The sequence below is a fragment of the Zalophus californianus genome, chromosome 2, assembly GCF_009762305.2.
Source record: "Zalophus californianus isolate mZalCal1 chromosome 2, mZalCal1.pri.v2, whole genome shotgun sequence".
Classification (NCBI taxonomy): domain Eukaryota; kingdom Metazoa; phylum Chordata; class Mammalia; order Carnivora; family Otariidae; genus Zalophus; species Zalophus californianus.
The window spans coordinates 82,987,315-83,009,822 of NC_045596.1; the positions used below are offsets into that span (position 1 = coordinate 82,987,315).

A 22,508-nucleotide genomic window follows, 5' to 3' on the forward strand; every position below is an offset into this window, starting at 1 on the left:
TACATCGACTAAATTTGGATTTTATTTCCTTCATCTCCCCTTAACCTGGAACAATAGTGTAATTAACCCATCATTGGTTTGGAGTATGTTATTTCTTTATTGGCTTATTAAGAGACAGTATCCCATATGCTATTGGCTTGTGAAATATTACCATTATAAATTATAATTCCCACAGTGAGCCTGTGTTAAATAAATTATTGGCAAAGACAATCTCACTCTCTGAGTATAATTTGCCTCAGCAAGACAAGTGCCTTGGCATTGACAGATATTCAATTAATGCATTTCTGAATGAAAGAAAAAATGAATGGATTTTTTTTTTTCTCCTTGCTTACTTAGAATTTGGGGAAAATTTGTGGTAATAGAATTAGTTTAAGAAGAGAGAATAGAAAAAAAAATGGCCTTGTTCAGATCTAAAAGTATGTAATTGTGTAAAGGATAGTCAAGAACCAAAATAACTCAGAAACTGAAATCTTCATTTAGTAAATGTCTCTTTTGAAGTACTCATTACAGGAAAGAGACCATGGATGCCAGATGGTGGGGTGGAGCTAGAGGCCACACCCCAAGATGAAACTGACATGGTCAGAAGTGAGCAATAGATAGAAAACCAAAAAGGGGAGGGGAAAAAAATCACTACAAAAAGTCTGAAGTGCTAAATGTTTTTAATCCCGTATGTGAATACAGGATCATAGATAAAATGTGTAGTTATTTGTGATGTAAAATTGACCCAATAACAATAAAAATATTATCACCTGGGTACAACAGGGCCTCAGTGTTTTTAAACTCCTAGAGCGCTATCCTGTGAAATTTCAGAAAGCAGTTCAAATATTTCCTTTAAAAAGAACATTCTTCTAGTTAAAAAAATGCTAGTAATATATATTTATTGAAGTATGTGTCAGTAAAATAGAAAACTTTTTTTTTTAATTTTCAGATTTGTGATATCTGAGATTTATTACTGACACTTTCTCAGCATCCCTAAGTGTCAGAGGTAGTTGAGGAGGAGAGAATCCTCCTCTCCCCTCTTTTAACCACTTGCTTGATGACTATCACTACCAGTCAGACTGAACCCAAATCCTACTACTAGATACAAATGAAAAATATATTGTGAAATGCAGCTGTCAAGAATAACTAAGACGTAGCTTTTCTAACTTGTTCTAAGCACATATAGAATGACAAACAGAACAACATAACTTCCATGACACATGACTTTGGGTTATCATTCCCCAAGACATCCAGAAAGCTTCACTTCCACTAATTTTTCACTATCCAAGTAGGCATGACAGTGAGCCATTTAGGCAGCCCTGGGAGTGCTCTTCTTAAAGTTACATGTGCAGAATTCACAACTGGCAGACCAGAAATAGAATATTTTTTATTACTGCATCATTTAAAATCATTCCTTGGCTTAAATTACCACCCCAAAAATAATTATGATTAAAAGTAGAACTACTAGCAGATTAATATAAGATATAGGACATGTCCAGTGAAAAGTAATCACACACACACACACACACACACACACACACAACAGTTCTGATAGTGTAATAGTGTGTGTTATTCTAACAATAGAGTTGTGTGTATTTTTTATGAGGCCCTTGCTAATGTTCCACTTTTTCAGAACTTTAGTTCACATCATCCTCACCAACCACAGTGCAATCACACACCCAGAGGTAATCGAAAATTGATCACTCACCACAAAATCTGTTATTTCATAGGAAAGGAATGGAGCCATTCTCACTATATGAATACAAAAGAATGATGGCCTGCAGGCGCCTGGGTGGCTCAGTTGGTTGGCGACTGCCTTCGGCTCAGGTCATGATCCTGGAGTCCTGGGATCGAGTCCCTCATCGGGCTCCCTGCTCAGCGGGGAGTCTGCTTCTCCCTTTGACCCTCTGACCCTCTTCCCTCTCGTGCTCTCTAACTCTCATTCTCTCTCTCAAATTAATAAAATCTTTAAAAAAAAAAAAAAAAGAATGATGGCCTGGCAAAATTGAGGATGTGTTCGGTTCCATATTTCACAATAGCCCTAGATACATCAGGGTATATCTATGAGATTCATGATGGTATACAGTTGATCGTTGGACAAAATGGAGATTAGGGGCACTAAAACCCCATGCATTTGAAAATCTGCACATAACTTTTGACTCCCCAAAATCTGCATGTAAGTATTAACTGCTATGCTAATAGCCCACTATTGACTGGAAGGCTTAACAATAACATAAACAATAGTCAACACCTACTTTGTATATTATATGTATTATATACCATATTCTTAAAATAAAGTAAGCTAGAGAATAGAAAATTTTATTAAGAAAATCGTAAGGAAGCGGGATGCCTAGGTGGCTCAGTCAAACATCCGACTCTTGATTTCGGCTCAAGTCATGATCTCAAGGGCATGGAGCCTGCTTAGGATTCTCTCTCTCCCTCTCCCACTGCCCCTCCCCCCCTTAAAAAAAAAGCACCAAATCCTAAATAGCATGTGAATTTTACTAGAACAATTTCCCACAGGCATTAGCATTGCTTACTCCCCACCTAGTCAAGGGGGACCCAATTATTACTCACACCAAATGATAAACAAAACAAACGATAATCAGTCACCCAATCTTTTCTGAACTCCCTTCCCTCCAGACTCTAATTACCCAAAGGGTTTCCATGCTCCAGGGACAATAAAGTGTGTCCTCCTAGAAGCAAGGACAGAATCTTGGATCTGGTTCTCTATAAGACGCCATTGCAGTTGCATTGGAAATAGGATTTATCTCCTTTTTCTTTAATGCAAATCACTTCTCCATCCCAGATACAACTATTCAAATAACAACCTGCTCATGAATAAACACAGAACAATGTGGATCCTGGTAGAGATTATTTGCTCTCCATAAGATCTACCACCATTTGGTACTCAAGCAACAAAGGAAAACAGTTACAGGAAATTTCATTGCCATCATTTATTTATATATATTCATACCATGGGGATACAAAGTTGATTAAGTTATCAAGAACTTGCCTAAGTTATATTTTGTAAAAGTTAATAACCAAACAACAGGTATCTAAAGAAAATATTTTAAAAATATGACTACTGAAAGAAAATACAGAACACAAAACAAACAGAAAGTAAAGAAAAACTGCAGACTTTTATGAAAGTACACAATTATTACAAGGGAGAAAAACCAAGTTATATAAAGCATCAATAGATGAAAAGTTTTGTGAAATTGTTGAAATTCCTTGGCCATGCTGTGTGTTGCACACATTTCTGGGAAGTCCACAGTTTAATAGACTCTCAAAAGGGTCCTTGAGCCAAATGGGCTAAGACTTCCTCCTCCATCACGGCTTCTTCACCATTACTATGAAACCCATTCTAGTCTAGTTGCTCAATGACCCCCTCATCTAGATTATTCAAATAATGGTCAGATGATTTCTCCAAATCCCCAGTAATCTCCCCTTTACTCACCTAATCCCAAAGCCCTATGGTCTGGTCATACCCAATTACTCAATACCCCAAGTATTCCATATAATTCCATACCTTTCCTCAAGCCTTTCAGAAATAGTAAGGCAAAAGGGGCTAAAAGCACACACCCCAACTTCACCAAATTGTATGATCCTGGGCAAGTTATTTAACCTCTCTATGCTAAAGTTTTCAGATCTGTAAATTGAGGATTAAACAAACTAATATTTGTAAAATGCTGGGAACATTATTAGCATTGCAAATACTTCATTAAGTACTCATTATGATTAACAGATGCCTTGCTTAGCTCCTTAAGCATGCAACCACCTGATTCCTGATCATCCCTATTCATAAATGTCACAACGGCTGAAAAGACCCAAAGCCTGCTTGCCATGTAAATCCCCAATCCTTGAGTATCAATAACTTAATAAAATGTCCTTGGATCACCAAAATACAAAGTTTTCTTTGTGTTTGTTTTGTGTTTATCTCTTTGCCCCTAAAACATAGAGCAGTTGCAGCCTGTATTAATTTTCATACTTTGGTACTCATAAGACACCCACAAATTATTAGAGGGGTTTTATGCTAAGTCCAACAAATGTGTACAAATCTGAAATTATGTTCTTACATATCATTTAATTTCACTTTTCAATTTTCTAGTTGAAGAAACTAAGAAAACTAAGTTGAAGAAACTATTACTCAAAGAGAGTAGTAGTAGCAGTGATAATAATAATAAAAAACAACAATAATCACTTCTATAACACTTACTATATCTCAGACACTGTTCTAAACACTGTATATGTGCTAACTCACTGAATCTTCATAACAACCCTATGATGCAGATATCATTATTCTATTTTTCATATGCAAGAACATAGGCACAAAAAAATTAAATAAATTTACCGAGTTCACACTGCAGCAAATAAGTAAAGGAAGCCAGGGATTAAAACAGGCTCTCTGGCTCTAGAGTTGTGTTTTTAATCCTTGTGACTTTGCCTGTGTAAATAAGAGGCAGAGTCATCCAGTGATCCAGAGGTAATTAATGGCAAAAATTGAAATACACATGTAGTCCTCTGGATTCCCTAGTGACACCTTTCCTTATGAGTTCACCATTCCCTACCCAGAGTGATGACCATAGAGAGGGTTCAAAAAAACATTTGGCCAATGATTTATGGACACACAATTAACATCTCACCACCTAAGGCTCTAAATGCAATAATATTTATCCCAAATGCACAGTGTGTTCCTTGGACATCTTATTTGGCTTACCTGTCTTCTTATTTAATTATTCCCAGTCTTGAAAGAGACCAGAATATTACAAGGAATCATAGATTCAGTACTCCACTTGTAAAAAGTACAAGGTCTTTGTTGTAATTTGGTTTCTGATGGATTGATCCAAAGGTAAGAGCCTCCAAAGTATTTCCATACATGAGCATTGAGCTTGGGTTCTATCCAAAGCCTAAAAGTTTCCCATTAATGACTACTGGCCACCTCTCAGGCTAGTCTGGGATTTTGTTTAAAGTGTGCCTCCCCAACATCCGTTCCTTAAAATGTCTGGTTAGTCTACCTGCCACTGACAATTACCAGCAATATGGAGCAGAATCTGAGCTCTCAATGCTACAAAGTATAGAGGTTCTGTGTTATGAAGTCCTAATCACCTATCTTCACATTCTGGCTTTCATGGCTATGTGTCTCGAAGAGATCCTTGAGAAACCAGTTTTCACACTTGTAAAGTGGAGATATTTACCTCAAGAGGTTGTTAAAAGGATTAAATGAGAACATATTTATAAAAGTACTTAGTGCAATGCTTGGTATGAAGTATGAACTCAAGTTTACTAAGTATAAAAATATACTATTTATTACTGTTGCGCTTTAGAGAATTCCTACAGGATTACTTTTGTTCCATATATCAGCATTTCATTATATCACCTGAAAACTCTCATTTACACTTGGCATATTCATGCCTCAAAAAACCCCAAGTATTATTATATAAATGTTTGTATCATATATGTGGGCTAATGGGAAGGAATGACATTAAATATGGCCCCAGGATAGTTGTCTAATCAAGAACTGTATTCATCAACATGGGCCAATATGAAATTATTACTATTAGTATAATGTGACCTTGGTGGAAAGATAAGAGAAGCAATGCATATGAAAGCCCAGAGATGACTGGGCCATCCAAGACCATCAGATTTTATGTATACAGCAACATTTTCCCAACATTAGTTCTGGGTTAATAGATGTTTAAAAAAAAAATCTGGGGGAGAAAATAAGCTTCAGAACATCTATGTAAAATATGGTTTAAATGGGCTTATTTATGGCAAGTTTTCTTAGAGATATGCATATGTTATTGTATCTTATGACTATCCAGGAGGGAGATCAATCATTTCCCAACTTTTTCCCTATAAAACTCAGTCTTCCTGACACACTGTATTTTGTGAAAGCCTACTGTACACAAATAACCAATTCAACTACTTTGATAAAGTAAGTCAGTTCACACAAACATGAATTTTCAACATAGAGGATACCAGTAAAATTGGCCAGAAATTTTCATCAAAGTCATAAACATGTTAGTTTGTTTAAGCTGAGGAACATTTGTCTGTCAATTAAAAAAAAAAATAGGGGAAAAACCTGCTTATTTCTGCTTTCTCCTTATTCATATATGCATCATACTGAATGATGTACTATCATGCAATAAAAGTTAACATTTTGTAGTTTTATATAATATACATAGTGTTTACTTAATGATACATGAATACAGCTCAATCATATTGGGTTAAGTCCAATATGATGTGAAGATACTAAATGCTATTAGGTATCTTCAAATCAATAATGAATAAATTCCTTATATTTTATCTCATTTCAAAACCACTCTAGCTATCTTCATCTGGCTGCTCTATTAGGCAGAGATATTATTTGGAATGAAGAACTATTTTATGAAAATAAGCTTTTCAACTTTAAAAGAAGTCCTAAACATTAAAGCAATTATCTGTACATTCTTGACATATTTGAACATTTTAATATATACGATTTCATTCGATCCTCATGATATCCCTTTGTGATACGTATCACAATGGTCATCATTTTATAGATCAAGAGAATAGGAAAGCTGTGTTTACGTTCACGGTAAAGATAACACAGGTAGCGTGAGGGACCAGGACGTAATCTAAGAGTCCCAGGCCTTCTCCACCAAAGTTCACGACATGAACCTGCAAATGCCTGCAAACTGTAGATTGTCCAAGGCGGTTGCTATTACTCTTTCAAAAGCTAATTAAGGAAGAAGGAAACCAAAGAATTCCAACCAAAGGAAAGAAAACCTTTGATTTTCGAGGTTGATAAGATTGCCACAGCTGACCTCCCCCGACTTCCTCCACTTTGAAACCCAGTGTTCCCCATTCTATATCTGTGATCCAGGGCCAAGCCAATCCTTTGACATGTTAGGCAGCGTTAACAAAGACTCTCGACCACCAAGGTGTTTACTCAAATTAATTACATGAATTTTTGCTCTCAAATAAAGTATATGTCCCTTCTTATTTTAGGGGCTTATAGGAAAGAACTTTGGGTGACGCAATTGTGCTTGCCCCAGAGCTCTGGGCCCCCACCTATTGGGTTTGCATCCTTTCTCTGTTACCTGTTAGTCTAGGTTTTCGGGGGATTTATTCAGTCTCTCTGTGCCTGAGTTTCCTCATCTGCAAAATGCAGATAATAATATCGCCTATCATACAAGGCGATGGTGAGGATTCAATAATACGTGTCACATAAAAACTCGAAGAAGGCCTGACATGGACTAAAGCGCTCAATAAATGCTTACTATTATTATTATGAAACTTGTTAAAATGACAGTGAAAGCAGAAAAATGCAGTAGCTCCCTAAGTTGTGTTTTCTCATGAAAGAGAGCAAAAATCATTACAGGCCTTCATTCAGAGATGATCCCCACACTATAAGGTACACTTGGGCTTTCAGTATTGATAAATGTCTCTATGGAGGAAGTTCTATTACTCCCTATTAGATAAACGAAACTTAAAACACAAGAATGTGATTCCTCCCACAGCAAAACAATCTGTAACAGCACCCTTTATCAGGCCAATGTGCTTTGGGGAGTCACTGATATAACTAGCCAGCAAAATCACCTGGGAGAGCTCACTGAAATAACCAATGATCAAATGCAAAGGGCCAAACTATGCTTTGGAAGTCTCATTTTGATAAGCTCTGAACTGCATTGAAATAAAACCATTTGGGGGCGCTTGGGTGGCTCAGTCAGTTAAGCTTATAATAAGCCTCTAATTCCTTTGATTTGGGCTCAGGTCATGATCTCAGGGTCCTGAGATCAAATCCAACCGATCATGGAGCCTGCTTAAGATTCTCTCTCCCTCACCTTCTGCCCCTCCTCCAACCCCCAAAAACGAAAAAAAAAAAAAAAAGGAAACCCAAACCCTTGGCACACTGCTTAGGCACATGCCTATGATTAGCCATAGCCATTTTCCTTCTGGTCATTTTCTTTATTTTCATTTAAATTAATATAATTCCTTAGCTAAAATACAAGAGAAAAATGTTAAAGAACACAGTCTATTCACTCTAATAGCAATAATCAAGTGTTTCCATTCTTATGGTGTAACTATATAACTGTGTACCTCTATGCTAAGAAAATTCTCATGTCCTTTCATTAGATTTTGTCCTGTATATATTCATTGAATTGAGGTTTGTATTGAAGGAATGTCATTTTACCCAATGTAACATTTACATTTGTAATAATTTACAATGACAATATTTCTAATTAATAATGTAAATAATAACGTAAAATATAATATTACATTTACCAAATGAAATATGTGCCTTCACACCAAGAGAAGATTACTTTGAAAATTTTAAAAATAAATGCAGATTTCTATAAAATTAAAGAAAAAAACCCATTCATCTTATTCATCTAACCAAGAGATATTAAGCATAATATAAAAGCCTATAAATAGATTTCTCTTCCTAAGGAATACTTATATGTAAATAAAGAGGGTTATTACCAAAACACTGAATGCTTTAATTAATGCACATTGTACTGATTTCTCTCAAATTCCTCATTTCTAATGTGAGGAAAGAAATCAAAAGTTTTCTCAATTTTCTTTTGTACCTAATTAACTATTAACCATCCAGTTACCTATTAAGCAAAATATAATTTCTTCTTAATTTGTTACAGTGCATTTCCTTCCCTGTGGTAAAGAAAGGTAAACAACAGTGAAAGGGAAAGAAAGCTCACTTATGTGTTTCAGAAACAAGGACTTGCTCACCATTATGATCCAAATGTCCTTTTTAACTAAATAAAACTAACCTTCAGCTGTTTTCATTTAAGCATTTTTAAAATCCCTAATTTAATAAAGCTAATTGAATTTGTTCTAGAACAAACCTTGTATTGCTGATACACTGAATTTATTCTAAAACACTGCTAATCCATTTAAAATGTGCAATATACTTAACTATATAGTATTAAAAATGCTTGCCATTTAGCAAAGACTTAGAAATATAACATCATTGGTTTAAGATTAATGTTATATTACCAAAGCTCAATAAAAATAGCACTTAAGTATCAGAGAAATATAAGACATATTCAGTATATGACAGACTGCATTATCACCAAATTTAGAGAATCTTTTATTAAATGAGTATCAGGCTTAATTAAAAGAAAAAAGTCCCTAAGTTTTGAACTTTTGTGCCAACAATGAATATCTAATAGAAGAATCTAAGAATGAAAGTGCTTTTTGAGGTAGGTTTTGGCTGATCTACATACGAATGCAAAGCAAGGATATTTCACTATCAATAAATTACATGGGCGCCTGGGTGGCTCAGTAATAAATTACATGGGCGCCTCCGACTCTTGGGTCATGAGATCAAGCCCCATGCTCAGCGCAGAGTCTGCTTAAGATTCTCTTTCCCTCTCTCTCTGCCCGTTAGCCCCCCACACTGCCTCCGCTCTCTCTAAATAAATAAATAAATAACATGGCATTATATATGACTTCTCATATGGAAACATATTATTTAGCCACTGTACCATGTGAGGGAAAATAGTAATACAGTCCCCAAATGAACTTCAACTATATGAAGTATTTTTCTCTCATCTGCAGAATGAATGGCACTGCCTCAAATTAAGGGATTAGTAATGATAACAAATAAACACAATTATACTTTTTTTGAATCCTGAATTCACTTTACTGTTGCTAGTCACAGTGCTATGAATTCTATTTCCCCAGCTGATCACTAGATTGGGGCCCAGCATTCCAAAAAGTGAGTCCTTCCAAACTACTTTCTAGAGCTGCTCACTTTGCTACAAAAATGTTCTGTTGATTTTTTTTTTTTAAGATTTTATTTATGTATTTGAGAGAGAGAGAATGAGAGAGAGAGAGCACATGAGAGGGAAGAGGGTCAGGGAGAAGCAGACTCCCCGCCGAGCAGGGAGCCCAACGCGGGACTCGATCCCGGGGCTCCAGGATCATGACCTGAGCCGAAGGCAGTTGCTCAACCAACTGAGCCACCAAGGCGCCCCTGTTCTGTTGATTTTAACAGCCTACTTAGGATTAAATAAAATCAACACATATATCCGTGGTAAACTGTATCAGAAACCATTTTGAAAGAGAAACTACTGAAAAATCCCTTTCCTACACTGTTACTCAAATATCAATAATATGCCTTCAATGACCAGAGAAAACAGAAATGTTCCAAAAAATATGTAAGTAAAGGTCTTAGAAAAACTTAAAATTTGTTGCAGAAATGAGCTATGGTAGTAGATAAACTGAGGCTAGACATTCTATATGGATTTCATTTATGCCTACAGCATTTTACCCTGGTGTCAAGAGGTTTGAATATTTGGGGGCACCTGAGTGGCTCAATCTTTAAGCGTCTACCTTCAGCTCAGGTCATGATCCCGGAGTCCTGGGATTGAGCCCCAGGTGGAGCCTGCTTCTCCCTCTCCTGCTCCCCCTTCTTGTGTTCCCCTCTCTCTCTGTCTCTCTCTCTGTCAAATAAATAAGTAAAATATTTTTTTAAAAAGAGGTTTGAATACTTGGATTTGAAACCTGGCTTTACCATAACCATATAAAATAACTGCTTATTGCCCCCATTTCACAGATTAAGAAAATGAGGGATATGCTGTCCAAGTTCACTCTAATATTAAGCGGCAGAGTTTGGATGCACAACCAGGTAAGTCTGTTTTCAATTCTTCACAGTATATCACGCTAAACTACCTAATTCATTAAATCAAATTGATATGCCAAATTACTTTCAGAAACAATTTTTAACTATCAGATCTAATTTTGTCTATATGCTGGGTGAGTGAAACAGTATGGTATTACGTTTACTGGTCCTCAAGTTAGCAGAGAGATTCAGGCAGGGCTCTGTCCCTAACTGGCTATATAACTTTTCAATTGCTGTTTTCTTGTCTGTAAAGCGAGGAAATAATACCAGTAGGCTCCATTTTGAAAACACAAGCCACATAGTAGTTTCTGATATATAACCGCTGATACAGAACCATTTTACCTGTCTAACAAATCCCAGGGCTCTCCCCAGAGCTACGGTTTTGGAAGGAACACTGTCAAAAACACAAAGCAGCGCAAGGTGGATCTGTGCGTTCTGTTGTTCAGTGTGGGTATTGCACAAAAGTATCTGGAGGAGCCAGAAACTGAAGGCCCAAATGCTGTCCCCACTGGATGAGTCAAACCCTCAGAGTCCCCGAGTGATGCTAAAGGGATCTACATTTTAATAAAGGATTTGTTTGGTCAAGGTGGAACAAGAAAAAAACTTCAATGGTTACTATTTACTCCTCTGGAGGAGCTTGAGGATGAATCCCTTCTTTTGCAGAAAAGCCTACCCAGGAGAAGACTTTTAATGAACATTGCTGAAAGGAAAAGGGGGGAATGGGAGAGAAGGGGAAAAGTGTTAAGGGGAAGGGGAAAGAAAAGGAGGAGGGGGAGGAAGAGAGAGCCATCAACTACTTTGAGAAAAATTCCTTAAAAACAGCATTATTTTATTGAACAACTCCCTACCCCTTTTTTCTAAGTTAAAGACTAAAGCCTACTCTCCCGCCTTCACTGCTGAATATTTTCCTCTCACTTTTAAAAACAATTTTTGCTACACCCAAGTTTCCCCATAGCTCCTCACTGTATAAGGTCAACTTTTGCTTTTACAAACACTAGCAAGGCTGAATAATAATTACCCAGGGTTTAGATTCCTTTCTAGAAACAATTCATTTAGAGAAAACAAAGGAAAAATCATGCGTAACAATGGAAAACATGGTTCATCCAACATCCAGATAAGATAGGAACACAAATAATAAGAATATTTCAGCCATGGGGATAAACTCTAAAACAAACTGTTCTCTGGGAAAAAGAAACAGAACCAACAGAGTAAATGGATATGAAAGGGAAAGGGACAGGTTTGGAGGGATGAAATGAACAGAACTATAGATGTCTTTTTTAAAGTCCCAAACCAGACATAAGCAATCATCAACCAATGAAAAATGTTCTCTATCACTGTTTATCCTCCTTAGTTTTGACTGGATATCCGTATGTTCCTTCATATCAAAAACAGTCCTTTCAAGAACATCTGCTAAAGACCTGAGTTTATTCATTCCTTTAAAAAGCTTTGGTTAAGTGCCTTTTGTTAAGTGTTATGTGTCAGACACTGAGCTAGGTGTTGTGGAATCCATGCTAAGATTCTTCTTCCCTGCAGGACGTAAGAATGGGAGGGTGAGACTGGGGTCCTCAGATTCACTGCCAAAGTCTGGTATGTTACAACTGTATCCTCTTGTGCTCAAATTTTCCTAAATACTTTATCACTGCATCTAGAAAGTTTAATAATTAAATTAGAAATTTTAATATTATAACATGAATGATACATAAGTTTTACAACATAATATATAATATTAAATTGGCAAATCTATTAATAATGTGGGTTCATGTAATAAGGAGGAGAAAATAAATTAGGAAAAGTGCCACAGTAAAAAAACATTGCAAAGACAACCTGAGTTAGGACAAATATCCTTGTACACAGCAGTGACAAGCCAGCTCTTAATAGAAAAGCACAGAAATACCATAAAATCACAGTAAGACATTTAAAGAAAATCTAAAGTTGGTAGTGAAATAAATACACAGAATATTGTTGACATTATTTCCGTTAGAAAAATAATATTATTGCCTCAATGATGGTCATTAGATATATCTGTGACATTTTCAACTCACACTTCCTTAATGACATCATCAATATTTTATATGCAGATTCTTCTACTTACAAAAGAGACTGCCCAACAATAAACAAAATATGCATGAAATTTTAATAAAATCTTTACTCCCCTTAAAAAGTATTCTACAGTTTTATGAACACTGCGGATAAACTGAAATACAGCTAAAAGTAAAGCTCTAGTATATCATTTTCAAGAGAGAGCTTCTAAATCAAATCTTAAGAGTAAGAATACTAGCATGGAAGCAAAGACAGAAGAGAATTCATCTCTTCTTAAAAATAAGTGTGATAATAAAATCTCATCATTAAGCTAAACATATATTCTCTCTTTCATCTAGCTTTCCTGATGGGAAATGCCATTTATAAGTTACTTCAAAAGATAACTTAAATCATATTATTCTGAGTCATCCATGGTGAACAATAAAACTTTTATTCCTAGAAGCTCTATTCTCTTTAAATGAAAGCAATCTTAAAAGTAGTCAACACCTAGAATGAAATGAATATTCAACACACATGGCAGTCTTCAGAACTGTCATCTTGGGAAAGGCCAGTTAACAAATTGTATTCCACATAACAATGCGGGCTGATTTCTGAATGTATTGTGTAAGTTGCAAAATGAAATGAGAGAATCAGATTTCCAACTCAAGATCAGATTTCCAAATTTCCCTCATTAACAAGATACAAAAATGCATAACTTTATAGCATTAAGAATGGAACTAACTTTACATGAAATGGAGCCAAATGAATGCTATTGAACATCCATAATGATCATTTTCCATGAAGTTAAATACTTATAATCATGAGGTTTGATTAACATGCTCTGGTTTCTTGCATGCCATGTTATCATTATAATCAGAAAACTGGAAGAAATTTTCTCCAATTAAATATAAAACAGATGATCACACTTAGGAAGAAAACATGTTTCACTGCCACTTATATAGTTAAGATTATAAATACATATGAATATTTTCATCATAGAGGGAATCAGATTATTTAGCATCCTAATTTTTACAGCAGACTTAAATTTTCAAATCCTTTGAGACAAGTTCAAGGAATGCATTCTTTAAAATAATACTATGCATACTCAATGCTTTGTTTTTCACAATTACTTGACAACATGTTTTGCAGTTTTTCCCTTTTGTTTTGTTCCTTTTCTTTGCTAAAATAATAGTCCAATGAGAAAGGGAAAATTACCCTATTAGTTTTCAGCAGAAACATTTCTACTTCTATTTTTGTCCCCTAATTTTTAATAATCAAGCTAAAATATACTCTCTTAAATAGTATTGATACTAAATTTTATTTAACAGAATTTGTGATGCCTTCTCAGCTGGAGATTAATAGGTTTTAATAAAAAGATCTAGCTTTTCTGATACGGAAAAATATACTGGTCTGGATGCAACTGGCACCATGGAAAGAGCTTTTTTTTTTTTTTGGTGTAATTATTCTTCCTACCTACTACATGCAAATGAAACACTTCCATTATTTTTTACCTCTCCAATTGCCTGCATTCACATGAGGATAGTGTCTGTAATTTAGTGACCTGCTTGTACATTATCAGTAACTCACACACTCCCACACATTTCACAGGTTAAACTATCCATTCATATTAAATGATGGCCCCTATGCTAGTAAATTCAGTAAGTTTGGTAAACTTACAGCTTTACCTTAAGGTCTGCGATACAAAATGTTGGCTAGGGACACCTGGGTGGCTCAGTCATTAAGCGTCTGCCTTCGGCTCAGGTCATGATCCCGGGGTCCTGGGATAGAGCCCCACGTTGGGCTCCCTGATCAGTGGGGAGGCTGCTTCTCCCCCTCCCACTTCCCCTGCTTGTGTTCCCTCTCTCGCTGTCTCTCTCTCTCTGTCAGATAAATAAATAAAATCTTTAAAAAATAAAATAAAATGTTGGCTAAACTCAAATGGCCCCCTTTGCCTTAAATTCCTCCTATGATTTCATTGAAACAGTTTGTCCTATCTGAATGACACCATTGGAAAGTCCAAGTATTTTGCTCCAAACCACTCCACAACAGTCTTGTACCGGAAATTCCAATGAATAGAGAATTTTTATTATCAAAAATGATGTCAAATAGAATTCAAAAATTCTAAACAAAAATCATTTATATTATAATTTGATAAAAGAAAGCCTTATGAAATCTTTCTATGAAATGACTTACTTCTATAGAGTCAAGGTTGCATACGTATTTTTGATTAGTTGCTAAGTGGTACAAAGCACTAATTCCAACCGTATATTCCATAAAATGTAAAGTGCTGTGATAGGAATGTTATCCAAGGACCATAAAAAAATAAGTCACACTACAGTGCCTCTTACAAGGGCTTCACATAGAATTATATGAAATATATAGCTGCCTCTGTAGTTGCTATGTATAACAGAACTAAGTAAGTCTGTTCATACTAACATGCTCAGAAAAATAACATTTTACATTAATGTAAAAGATTCCTAAGTTTGTCAAATCTGATATGTTCTAGGTCATATCACTTAAAAGTTTGCTTTAAAGAGAAATATTGTGAGAATTAAAAGGCAGATGTAAAAAACAAAACAAAAAACCCACAATTATTCCAAATCAGAACTTTAAGTCTTATGCTCATTTTGCTAAAAACAAACAAAAAACAAAAACAAAAAATGAACATATGAGAATTTATTTCAAACAGCCTACTTTTTGAAAAAAACCACATTACAAAAATCAAGTCCAACATCGGCAACAGGAACATAGCTAGAAATGTAAGACATATTCCTGGTTCCTGAGTGTCAACCTTTAGGGATGACTGCATTTCATCAGATTGGACACACTGTAGCATATAATAAGGTTTACAACTCCTAATACATTTACTGCACAAAAATAATATACAACAGCATCAGCTAGTAACTGTTTAAACTGCTTCACGGAATAAAACACACCTCCCTCTGAAAGCAAGTTCAATGTCCTAGTTGCTACCTGGTAGCCAAGATAATATAAAGTTCACCCATGCTCTCTCTTCTAGACTGTGCTCTGAACACTATCAAAACACATTTAAAAATAGGAGATGTCCAGCCAAGAGAAGGTATCCAACTCATCCTTAATTTGTTTTTGTTTTCTCCCAAAATCTATCCTATTGGATTTTTCTCATTCCTTCTCCTAGACAGAAAAGGACCTGTATTTAAAGGTAGGAGCCCAGATTATAAATGAATCCTGAAATTCTTTAAAGTATCATAAAAACCTAGCAAGCACTTTAGACCACTTGGAAAATCATCGCTCTGTTAGTATGTATTACCTCAGGAGTTCATCTGAAGTTAACAGTGGTACCCCGGAGCAAGCACACTGTTTCAGACCCAAGGAATTCTGCCAGCCATGTGCACCGAGAGTCAACGATATAAAGAAGCCCCAACATCACTGGGCTCACCAGGTGGCTACCATGCTGGATGCTCCAACATGCATTATCTAATTAGATTCTCACACCAATTTTATTAGGGAAGGCTGAAAAATAAATAAGAAAGCCCGACAAACCCTCTTTCTAAAAGAGACAGCACAGATACCTGAAATCAATCTAGACTCAACAGAGATCTACTTTCAGAGTATCATTTTCTGGATAACACAGGGGAAAAAAGAATTGAAATCCCTGGATTGTTTTCCATAAAAATGAGTATCAGTTGAGAAAGAATATTGTGAGGCAAATTATGAAATTTCTAAATTTCACAATATATAAAATGCTTAACGTTTTTAACCATACTTTTAATTTTCTCAATTCAAAATACATCTCAGACAATGCTTTCTTGCAATCATATGTATGGCTTCCTGTCTGTCTATTTGGTTCAATGAAATTAAGGATGAGTGTTTGAGAATTACAAAATCTTTACCTATTGAAATCTTCCCTGTTAAAATCTGTATTTATTTATTCTGATACATCATGTTTAAAGCTAAATCCATTCCTTTTCATAATTATTTGTCAGCACCACCACCACCAGGACCAGTAAAACAAAAAACAAACCTAGAAGAAGCTATACCAAAAACTAATCCCAGGGATCATTCAGGTGCTTTCTGTTCACATTTTCTTTTTTTCTTCCTTCCTTTCTTCTTTCCTTTCTTCCTCCCTCCCTCCCTCTCTCTCTCTCTTTTTTCTTTCTTTCTTTCTCTTTCTTTTCTTTTTCTTCCTCTTTTTCTCCTTCCTTCCTTTCTTCCTTCTTCCTACCCTCCCTCCCTTCCCTTCCTCTCCCCTACCCCCCCCGCCTCTTCTCCTTTCTTTTTTAGTGTAGGAAAGAAAGCCACTGAATTTCAAAAAATATATATGAGAAACACATTATAACATAAATGAACAGAATTCACTTTCACACTGAATCAGATATTCCAGTTTATAAAACTTTCTACCCAACCCCACCCCAAACACACATTAAAAATACACTCAATAACAATGGTACAACATAACTGCTCTCTTTAGTCATTGTTTTTCCAGTTCTTAAAAATAATATCACCCAAAAGATTAACTTCATTTTTCCTTCATTTCTGTGTGCTTGAGTAAGTGTGCACTAGAGAAAGGGCACCCCTTATACTCTTTACATTACCCAACATCACATATGGAAATCTGATTATTTTTCCCAATTGGTTATTTTATCCCAAGGTCATGAGTATCTATTGGCAGGTATCCAGGAATGGATGATTCATTGCACTGATGAAAATGTGGTTCATAAAAATGTATTTCTATCAAAGATAGGCCAATTGTAGGAGGACAGAATGAGGATCTACTCTTAATCAAACAATAAAAATGTGAATGAACATTATTAGAAAGGAATATCCTTAAGCCTATTTAAACACAGTCATTCTTGTTCCAATCTCTCTAATTAAAGCTATGTGCTACACTAAAACACAGATATCAAGCTGGATTAGCTGCAAAGACACAGTTAAAATGTAATTATGCCAATAGTACAGGCCACTGGTGCACATAATCCAAAAAGTATTTGTATGTGAAACATAGACATTTGGTATCTCTGATAGCCTATTAATGCACATTATTTTCAATAAAATAATGAAGTCATTCCGTGACGTCTCTTCAAGTCTATTTGCCCCGGTTCCCAAGCCTGCCAAACTGTTCACATTAGCTCCTGCATTCCCTCCATTCAAGGGATGAACTAAGTAGTCTCCTAGACTAATGGAAAGATTGGCTTAAATTTGACCTTGGCTCTCTTTATAATTAGCTGATTCATTCCCCAGGGGAAAGAGGTAATTAACTTACTGGTTCAGAACTTCCTTAGGAAAGAAATGTAACTGTCTCACTTAAAAGGACTTTCCTTTATTCTGCCGATCTAATGCCATCTCAAATTTAGATAGAAATGATAATTCATAAAATTCCTTCAAACGTATTAGCTCCTTGGCTCCACACCACAGCCCATGACTTAGTTCAAGCCAGAGAGCCCTAAGGCACAGACGGGATAAATGATACTGCAAAATCACGCCACTTACTAGATTAAACAAAACTCGAATTCAAGGTTCTGAACTCTTAGTTTGTTTCTTCCCCTGACTCCACAATGCCACGTCCACTAGAATGTTATACCAATATTTATAGTGTAGCGATGGTTCTAACCAAGATGATGTATTAGCAAAGCAAATCTGGACACACATATAAAACATCCATTCCAGAAAATTCCCTTTAAAATGAAACATTTCTTTTTTCTTGTCTCCTTCTACAAACCAAAACTCTCATGCTTTTAAATAATACATAACATATCACAATTTTAATATATGATTTAATATTATTTTAACAGCCACACTCCAGAAACTACATGTTACTTTGAATCTAAAATAGTCTCACGAAATTTTAAATGAAATAAACTTAAATATAAGCCCCTTCTAAATAAAAAATGCATATTTTTCTGAATTGCCTAGAAAGGGGGCACTCTCTAATCTCTTTAGGCACAAATCTATAAAACTATTCCCATTGGGAATAATAATTTTGGGAATAATAATAATTGGGAAAAATAATAATTTAATGAATAAACAAAACATTGAACTAATGAACGCTAAAAACACCCCAAATCAAACTAAATTATGAAAATACCAAAAGCTGAAATGATTTAAAATAATTAAAAGATAGGAAGCACACATAATTATAGACTTATATGTTGGGTGACCACATAATTTATCATGTAAATCAGAGGACACTCTGGGGAATGAAAAGGATGCTATTAATAATTACACTGGGACAACAGGCCTAAATAGGGATTGTCCTGGGAAATAAACAGGACATATGGTCACTCTAATTTTATGTCTTCACCAGCTGGATTTTTTTCAAGGATTCCCAAGCATCTTGATTTTTTTTTTTTTTTTAGGTCAGAATTATTTTTTTCCTTCATTCCCTTCTACCCCTACTTCTCTTTTACAATCCAGGAAAAGATTAGTCAAGCCACTTAACTCTTTCTTCTCTTCATGTCCTATTTTATCTATTAACTAAGGCAAGAAACGTTTATCAGTCTGAAAATCTCCTTTAAAAGCTGGTACTTCTACAATCTTAGCTTTAGGACCCCTGTGTTTCCATTTCAAAATGTCATGGTCAGAGCCCCGAGCAGAAAGCAGCAAGTCTGGTTTCGGCCTGTGCTAATATACTGCTTTATATTTCAAATCACCTGAACGTGGACTTTGGGAAATTAACTACAGCTGATTTGAGGTGGGTACATTACAAAATTAAAGTCTTCTGAATATATTCAATATTCGGAATAAATAAGGAAATTTGGAAGGGTGGGGTAGAAGAACAAGTCAAAACTATTAATTGAAAGTTTCACCATCCAAAGTATGGTTCGGGTTTCCGAAGACTTTTTCATTATCTTCATGCCTAAAGCCTTCCAATGGTATATCTCATCTCCAGAGTAAAGCCAAAGCCCTCACAAACTGTTATATGGTTTTCCCCCATTCCCCACAAACACTACCTCTTTTGACTCCTCTTCTCCTATCCTCTCACCGCCTTCACTCAGCATCAGCCAGCCTGACACTCTGAAATTCCCAGACATGCGGCTGCCTCGGGGATTTAGAATTTGCTCTGGGTGGAACGCTTTCCCCCATGTGGGCACTTGATTACTCCCTCACCAACTCTAGGTCTTCCTCCCAATGTCACCTCTGTGAGACCCTCTCTGGCTACACTATTTTTAAATCGAACATTCCTGGCACTCCCCATCTTCCTTTCTAGCTTTATTTTTCTCCGTATGTCACTATTTGATATACCATACATGTTACTTTTTTTTTCTGTCATGTTCCCACTAGGATGCGAGCTTCATGAGGACAAAGATGTTTTTGTCTAATATCCTCACTACTGTTATCTACAGTGCCTAGAAAAATGCCATAGAAATGGCCCCATAAAAATCTGTTGAATAAATAAACTAAAAATATAAAACATGTAGCCCTTAAATGCACCAAGCTTGCCAAAATGGCAGACAATCAGGCACACTGGTCCCAAATCCCTCTGGTTGCTTAAAGATGACTTAAAATTCAGTTAAAATGTTGGCTGTTTTTCAAATGTCCATTTGATGGTGTCTTTGAAATCCAGAATTTTTTGGATTTCATAGAATTTATTGGTTCTAGAATGTTATCAGTAGCAAGTACAGCAAATTAGAATTTGATTATGTATCTAAGTATATTTTTAAAAGCAATATTAGAGATAGACATTTTGACAGTTAAGAAGAATATAAAATAGAAAATGAAAGATTCCTTCATGTATCATAAGTATATAATACTCACAGTAAATTATACATAAAATACTAAGAGGAAAACAAAGACCTTCCTTTTTCATCTCTAAAGCATCGGGGACGGATGTAGATTTAATAGCGAGCACTTTGTGTCAAACTACATTAAAATGAAAATATTGACATTGGAAACACTGACAACTAAGTTTTTGGTGTTCTCCATTAAAATGAACAATTGTATATGAGTGTGAAGAATAAGAAAAAAATGACGATGTACAACTACACAATGTGTATGCTCTGAATAGAAAATACTTGTGGGTAATAAACTGCTATATAGTATTGCCATTGTCGTGATGTTGAAATATCTGAAATTTTGAAATTCTAACATTATAGTAATATTACTCTTTTTTTTCTATATGGGAAAAGCCTTATAAACATAGGACCTGAACTTTGAAGGGTTTTAATGTAGGTGGTGAAGAGCTTTGTGCTGAGACAACTGTGCCAGGACCTGAGATGTGAACTTTCTGATAATCCAGGCTCCTCAAAATCTCTCTCTCTCTCTCCATCTCTCTCTCTCAGACACACACACACACACACACACACACACACACACACACACACACACACACACACACAGCCTCCTTCCTTTCTTCACCCTTCTTATTACCTCCAAGCCCTAGGCAAAATTCCCCAAAAGAAGTGACCAAATTAAAAACTTACGCCCTCCTGACATCCTGATACAACAGTTGGGAAATAATCACTAGTGTCGATTACCCAGGCTTCCCTGAATAGATAGTGCACATTTGGAACATAATGACCAAAGTCAGAGGCAGCAGATGACTGATACTGGGAAGAGTTTCGCTAGATGAATGAGTCTCTCTCAGGACCCTTTCAACAACTGTCCAAAGCAAAACAAGTTCTAACTCAGTGAACTTATCAGAATATCCCTGAATTAGAATAGCACTGAATTAAAGCTCCAAATGCACAGCCGTGTTTCTTGTACTACAGTTATTAGGAAATAATTATAACCTAGCGCATGTTTTAACCATCAGTTTTACTCAAAGGCTTAACAGGTAAAGATGTATTAAAACAAACACCTCTATCTGGAGGAGAATGAAATACTTGCATAATGTTTTCATATAAAACCTAAGCCTTCGAAGTATGGTCCTACTACAAAGGCCTTTCAGAGCTGTTTCTCTCGTGCAACCCAGAAGAACACAACCGTTCACACCATTCCCCTGCCTAGTCATGGTGTCTTCTGATAGAAAAGTTTGAGAAATATTGATAACATGAAACATTATCACTTCAAGTACAGAAAAGAAAATAGACATATAATCACAAGCCCATCCATGGTTCAGCAGGATATCTTTTATATGACGGATAGTGCATAATATCAAAGATAAAAATGTTTACACCTTTTTTTAAAGATTTTATTTATTTATTTATTTGTTTGTTTGTTTGTTTAATTTATTTATTTAAAGAGAGGGGAGGGAGGAGGAGCAGAGGGAGGACAAGCAGACTCCACACTGAGCACAGAGCCTGACACAGGGCCTGATCCCACGACCCCGACATCACGACCTGAGCCAAAATCAAGAGTTGGCCACCTAACTGACTGAGCCACCAGGAGCCCCTGTTTACACTTTCTTTACAATTAAACAGGGTCTACTATAAATAAGCATTCCAAGAACAAATATGGTCCCATTGATAAGTCCAATATTGAAAATACAGATATCTATGGGGTAATGGTACCTAGGTTTCTATATTCATACACACATACACATACCCACACACACACATTTACTTATATATTATACACACATGAACATATACACACATAAATTTATTATTTAATAAAGAACAAATCTGTAGGAGGAAAGAAAGCTCACACCATACTTAAATTCCCCTTAGGGAAAATAAATGCTCAATAGATTTCTTAAAACATTTGCTGGGTTATGTATAATTCAAAATTCAAGTAAATATTTCCCTTCTATCTGACCCCTGCTTTCTCCTCCTCTGTAAATTCTCTGCTCTTGTTTTATACACAAGACTGTGTAGCCTTATCATGTATAATGCTACAATTATTCATCAGTTGTCTTTCTCTCACTCTACAATGTAACTGTTGAAAAGGCAAGAAATATTTTATATATCATCGGATATTTAACTTAGTACCTAGGATGTAGAAGGCCACTCAATAAGTACTT

General features: G+C 35.7%; 1 protein-coding gene across 8 annotated transcripts in view; it reads right to left on the reverse strand.

The window, feature by feature from the left end:
- Window positions 1–22,508, reverse strand: part of PPP3CA (protein phosphatase 3 catalytic subunit alpha) — a 449,539-nt gene that overhangs the window by 171,211 nt on the left and 255,820 nt on the right. Inside the window, exon 1 of one of the 8 annotated variants that reach the window (XM_027598220.2) lies at window positions 15,918–15,979. The exons of the other annotated variants lie outside the window; for them this stretch is intronic. The gene's annotated coding sequence lies outside the window, so the exon portion shown is untranslated. Of the gene's footprint in view, window positions 1–15,917; window positions 15,980–22,508 lie in introns of those variants that run through there. 8 annotated transcript variants of the gene reach the window in all.